Below are 6,390 nucleotides of genomic sequence, written 5' to 3'. Positions count from 1 at the left end.
ACAATTCCTTCTCCTCCATTCTCTTATCTTGGTCACGCACGCACACGCTCCTGGCATGAGTTTAAGCCACTGGGTCTGGGACTCATACTGCTGTCTACTACATGGGAGTTCAGCGACACAGCCGTTACGCCAACTGCTGGTCCCCTCCTGATCTTTTGTTTTTCTATATTATGCACTTGATCCTAAAATATGGAACAATTAAAATGAACATAATCAAAGATTAGTGAAGATAGATTAAGTTATTCTGTAGTAACAAACAGGCCCTCCAAATCTCTTTTTTTTTTTGAGAGAGATTTTCACTGTAGGGCGCGTGAGCTCGCCAGACAGACAGAGAGAGACATAGAGACAGAAAGCGAGAAATCAACCCCTAGGGGGGATGGCCAGACCACAATCCCTTCTCCATTCTCTTCCTGGAATATTGGGCACACATGCACATGCGCCTGTGTGAATTTGAAGCCACCGGGTCTGGAACTTGAACTGCGGTCAGCTATGTTGGAGTCCAGTGACATAACCACTACACCGTCTGCTGGTCCCAACCTTTCAATTTTTAATGCCTATTTCATGGCACTCACAGCAGTCATGTCCGCATGTCTGTTTATTTTTACAATGATGGTTGCATTCTCGGTTTCCAGGTTTTTTGCAGACAGTCATTCCTAAAATAATATAAGAAAAACAAACTTACTGCTAAATCTATTATTGTGTGCTCAATATAATTAATTTTTATCCAGGCTCTTTTCTTTCAGACAGTACAAAAAGATTATGGTTTTCATACTTCCTCAAATGCTAACATACTTCCTCAAATGTAATTTTTAAAAGTCATTTTTGATAAGTTGGTCCCTTCCCCATGCTTAGCCCCAATTTCTAGCTTTTTACAAAGGAATATATAATTATCTATAAGCTTCTCTCAGCCTTCCTATATAAACAGGGCCACTATGGAAGCATATCAGTCACTTTAGTGCTGGATGAGGTAAGAATGAGGGTAGAGTTTCAATACTCCTGCTTAATTCTTTTTTTTTTTTTTTTTTTGAGAGATTTTCACTGTAGGGCGCGTGCGCTCGCCAGACAGACAGAGAGAGACATAGAGACAGAAAGCGAGAAATCACCCCCCAGGGGGGATGGTCACGCTGCAATCCCTTCTCCTCCATTCTCCTCTCGGGATCTTGGACACGCACGCACACGCGCTCGGCGTGAGTTTTAAGCCACCGGGTCCGAGACACGAACCACAGTCGACTACGTGGGAGTCCAGCAACATAGCCATTACGCTAACTGCTGGTTCCCTCTTTCAAATTCTTGAGGTTCAGCCTTAATGTTCAGGAGCAAGCAGACAGAGGTGATCCAGAATCTCTTTGCTGTTCTATTGTGCTTGCGCTAGCTCGTTTGTTGGAGGCTGAATTATTAGTAGAAAATCTTCATTCCCTTAAAAATCTAGTTCACAGTAGCCATGTGGAACCTTGTCCTGAAGGCCCGTGGCTTCTTCTCTAGCAGGCCTTCTTCAAAGGCCTTTCTTACAGTTCCTAAATCTCTGATCTACTGCCCATCTTTCAAAACCTAGTTCAATTAAATCAGTGTGTTCCAAACTCTTACCATATACCTGTTTCTGGACTGAGCTGAAAGATCAAGAAATGAATGAAACAGATGGAAGTTCCATCCTTTAATATGCTCCTAAATAGATGTGAGAAACAGGAAACAAAGTATTTTGCCACACTGCGGTCAAGGCCCGATGAAGATGTGGTGGGAAGCTACGTGACGCTGCCCATCGAGTGGGGAGGTGGGCAGGTAGCCGAGTCTGGAGAGAGGTAATGAGAAAGTTAAACATGGAAGAAGTATGGAAGAAGTGAGTTAGGAAGAATGTAACATATGATTGCTAGATGGTTAGATATATGAAGTATGTTGGATACCACCACACTAAGGAATTTGCCTTTGATCCTAAAATCTATGAGGAATTGCTAAATAATTTACAGATAATCCCTAACTTACAATGGTTTTGTTCACAGTTTTTTACTTCACGGTGGGGCAAAAGCCGTATGTGTTCAGTAGAGACTGTACTTTGAATTTTGAATTTGGACCTCTTCCAGAGTATGTGGTAAGTATCCCGAGATACCTTCTCAGGACGCTGGGCAACAGTGGCAAGCCACAGCTCCCAGTCAGTTATACAGTTGGGGGAAAACAACGGAAACCCTGCAGGGTGCTGAGTGATCAGCCTTTTTTGGATATGATTTTGCCCAATTGTAGACTAATGTACGTGTATTAAATGTATTTTCAACTCATTTTTAATATATGAGCATTTATTTGTATTTGCACCAGGTGAGCAACATGGTCAGATTGGTTTAATTCTTTTTCCCTAATCTTTTTTTTTTTTTTAATTAGAGATATTTTTGTTATAGGGTATGTGCACTCACCAGAAAGACAGAGAGAAACAGAAAGTGAGAAATCATCCCCTTGGTGGGATGGCCATGCCCAATCCCTTCACCTCCAGTCTCCTCTCAGGATTTCAGGAAAGCACACACATGTACCCGGAATGAATTTCAAGCCACCAGATCTGGGACTCAAACTATGGCCATGTGGGAGTCCAGTGACATAACTGTTATGCCATCTGCTGGTTCCCAGATCTGGGTTTTAAGAAGAAACCTTTATGGCTATAATGGGGAGGATGATGGAGGACAGGAGTGCAAGGGACTAGTGAAGGAGGTCTCCTATTGGAAGCTTTCCTTGACAACTACATGCCACATCCTCTTCCCCTCTTCTGTCCCAACTTCTATACTGCTTCCATGCTCCTGGAGGCTGGAACATCCCTGGGAATGCACACTCAGTCTACGTGGGATTGTCTGGTGTGTGTGTGTGTGTGTGTGTGTGTGTGTGTGTGTACTGGAAGACCAAAGCAGTGATTGTGGCTAAAGATGAAGAATGGTGGCTCTGGATAGCAAAGGCACAACCTTTGCTGGAGTATGTCCAGACACCAGGCAAACCCACAAGGAAGGTGGGAGACACCGGAATAACTCAATGACAGCAGCAACAGCGGCTTGGACAATGAACAAACGCCACCTCAGCAAACACTGAGTGTGTACAGAATGAGGGCAAGACTATATGCTTAGATGTTTGTTTAATGTCTTTATCTAAAAAATAGATTTTGGGGCCTGCAGAGGGCATAGTGGTTAAGGGCATTGGACTCCCGTAGTTTGAGTCCTAGACCTGGCAGCTTGCTTTCTCACTCTCTTTCTCTCTGTCCCTCTCTGGTCAAATTAAAATAAATTAATAGGGATCAGCAGTTAGCATAATGGCTATGTCGCTGGACTCCCATGTAGTCACCCGCGGTTCGAGTCCTGGACCCGGTGGCTTAAACCTCACGCTGGGCACATATGTGTGTGTGCCCAAGATCCCAAGAGGACAATGGAGGAGAAGGGATTGCGGTGTGGCCATCCCCCCTGAGGTGTGATTTCTCGCCTTCTGTCTCTCTGTCTCTGTCTGTCTGGTGAGCGCACACACCCTATAGCAAAAATCTCTCAAAAAATTAATAAATAAAAAGTTAAATAAAGTAAGTATTTTTTTTCTTTAAGATAAAAAAGGACTCTGGGACCAGCAGATGGCTGGTTATGTCTCTGGACTCCCATGTAGTCCACCACGGTTGAGTCTCTGACTTGATGGCTTAAAACTCACGCTGGGTTACTCTATGGCAGAGACTGAAAGACTGGAGGACATACAAGCATTAAAAATTGTTATGTGGGGACCAGCAGGTGGCACGGTGGCTAAGGTGCTGGACACTCCCACATGGCCTACCACAGTTCAAGTCCTAGACCTGGTGGCTTGCCTTCTCACCTTCCCTCTCTCTCTCTCTTTCTCTCTCTGTATATGTCTCTCTCTGGTAAAATTAAAGTAAATGAATGACTAAATAAAATTAAATGAATAATTAACAAAAACAAAATTGTTATGAACACTAGAGCCAAAGTGGAGAGAGTGGGGGAGAGGAAGAGCATGGGAAAGGAAATTTGAGGGAAGAAATGGAGAGGAAGGGCATTTGTGGGATACGGATATAGTTTGTTATTTGTTGATGAAGATGTGCGTATGTTCTCGGCTGGGCTGGACTGAGGTGTGTGTCACACTGGGTAGGGCCTCTTTACAATCTAAATGATGTATAAATAATCATTAAAATTAATAAATAAAAAAATCAAAAAATAAAATAAAACTCATGCTGGGCATGTGTGTATCCGTGCCCCAAATCCCAAAGAGGTAACTAGAAAAGGGATTGCAAGGTGGCCATCTCCCACTGGGAGGTGATTTCTTGCTTTCTAACTCTCTGTCTCAGTCTGTCTCTCTGGTGAGCGCACTCACCCTATAGCAAAAACCTTTTTGAAAGGGGGGGGAGCAGCAGGTGGCGTGCTGGTTAAGGGAGCTGGATTCCCACATGGCAGATCGTGATTCCCAGATCTGATCTGGTGGCTTGCTTTGCCTTTCTCTCTCTGTCTGGTCAAATTAAAATAATGATATTAATTATAATAACAAATGGAATTAAATAAATAATTCTTTTTTAAAAAATGGATTTCAGGGGCCAGCAGTTAGCATAATGGCTATGTTGCTGGACTCCCATATAGTCGATCGTGGTTCGTGTCCCGGACCCGGTGGCTTAAAACTCACGCCGGGCGTGTGTGCATGCGTGTCCAAGATCCTGAGAGGAGAACGAAGGAGAAGGGATTGCGGTATGGCCATCCTCCCTGGGGGGTGATTTCTCGCTTTCTGTCTCTGTCTGCCTGGCGAGCGCACACGCCGTAGAGCAAAAACCTCTCCAAAAAAAAGGGGGAACCAGCAGTTAGCATAATGGCTATGTCACTGGACTCCCACATAGTCGACTGCAGTTCGTGTCCCGGACCCGGTGGCTTGGAACTCACGCCGGGCACAAGTGCATGCGTGCCCAAGATCCCGAGAGGAGAATGGAGGAGAAGGGATTGCGGAGTGACCATCCCCCCTGGGGGGTGATTTCTCACTTTCTGTCTCTATGTCTCTCTCTGTCTGTCTGGCGAACGCACACGCCCTATAGCGAAAACCTCTCCAAAAAAAAAAAAAAATGGATTTCATCAGGTTTACCTTAGGAGACTCAACTAAGAGAGAGTGCACGAAGTCCTTGTAACGCAGTAAGAACCCTTCTTTTCTTCTCATCACATAAATCAAGGAACATGCAAGTCTTTCAAATTGATGGTGAAATAAATATTCAAAGAGGGTCAGTCACCACCAAGACCACCACAGTTCAGAAAAGCCACAGGCAGGGCAAGCCACGGTGGCATAGTGGTCATGCAACACTCAGCACTACTGAGGCCATGCAGGAAGTTCCTGAGTTTGTGTTCTAAGGTCTCCCTGTTGCACACTGGGTCTTGTACATGAGCCTGTGATTACTGGCTGGCTGAGGCTAGGGGTAGGATCACAGTGTGAGGACTCCGTTGGTAGTTCCTATCTGTCTGTCTCTCCCAAGAGATAAACATGTAAAGGGACAAAGTTCAGGACAGGACAGGTTCAGACTAGCCTACACATCACCTGAGGGTTGTAATAACTCAGGTATTGAGTACCGTCCTCAAGCCTGGCACACTGTTTTATAACCTCCAATTCTCACAAGAACCCTACAATGTGGATTTCCTAAAACCATCTTACCGATGAAGGAATAGGCACCTCTCTCTGTGTGGTAAATTACTCACCTTACCCAACTCAAGTTCTTTTATGGGACAGTCGGAGTCAGGTTGGAAGGGAACCTTGGGAACTTGTTTGTGGAGATCAACTCTCTGCTCGCGAGGAGAGAGCCAAGTCTGGGGCCTTGCAGGAGAACCTCCCCTTGCTATTTGTTGGAGAGGACAGGGCTCCCTCTCCTGATCAAAGACAGAAACAACACTAGCCCAGAGTTTTCTGGGGTGAACCACGCCGGATCTCACTTACCTACGAGGAGGTCTTCCGTTTGCTTTCAAAATGCTCCCCGCCAGCTCTTGGGAGGAAAATTTGGGGAAGGGGCGCGTAGGCTGGAATGGAAACTAACTCAATGTTTCAGAAGGGCAAGGGTGGATAATTCGGTTAAAGTTGGGGGCGGGGAGCAGAAGAGACTGGGATCAGGGAATGAGAGAAATCGGGGCCCCGTTGAATGATCATAATTTTATGTTTTTTCAACAGGTGATGGAACGCAGCTGAGCAATAAGGTGAAAGGGTGGCTTATCCAACATGTCAAACCCAGGTGTGTCCAGGGACCTTCCGGCTGCCCTCCTGTCCCCAGAATCAGTGGGGCAGACCAGGGCGGGAGAGGCTTGCCTTGAGCAGACGTCAGATTAAGGGAGAAGAGCCGAGGGTCGAGGGGTACTCAGAAGCGGGGAGGAGCCAGCCAAGGATCTGGGCGCAGTTTCCTCCCTAAGTTCCGCCCCAGCG

General features: G+C 45.7%; 1 protein-coding gene across 10 annotated transcripts in view; it reads left to right on the top strand.

The window, feature by feature from the left end:
• PGAP2 (post-GPI attachment to proteins 2) overlaps positions 1-6,390 on the top strand; it is a 48,732-nt gene that overhangs the window by 14,468 nt on the left and 27,874 nt on the right. For 9 of the 10 annotated variants that reach the window (XM_027773940.1, XM_027773924.1, XM_027773945.1 and 6 more), the window contains exons 2-3: positions 1,995-2,083; positions 6,142-6,202. The gene's annotated coding sequence lies outside the window, so the exon portion shown is untranslated. Of the gene's footprint in view, positions 1-1,994; positions 2,084-5,828; positions 5,924-6,141; positions 6,203-6,390 lie in introns of those variants that run through there. The other variant, XM_027773934.1, reaches the window with a different exon arrangement.

The sequence above is a fragment of the Tupaia chinensis genome, unplaced genomic scaffold, assembly GCF_000334495.1.
Source record: "Tupaia chinensis unplaced genomic scaffold, TupChi_1.0 Scaffold000047_1, whole genome shotgun sequence".
Classification (NCBI taxonomy): Eukaryota; Metazoa; Chordata; class Mammalia; order Scandentia; family Tupaiidae; genus Tupaia; species Tupaia belangeri.
This window is presented reverse-complemented; position numbering and strand designations above follow the sequence as displayed.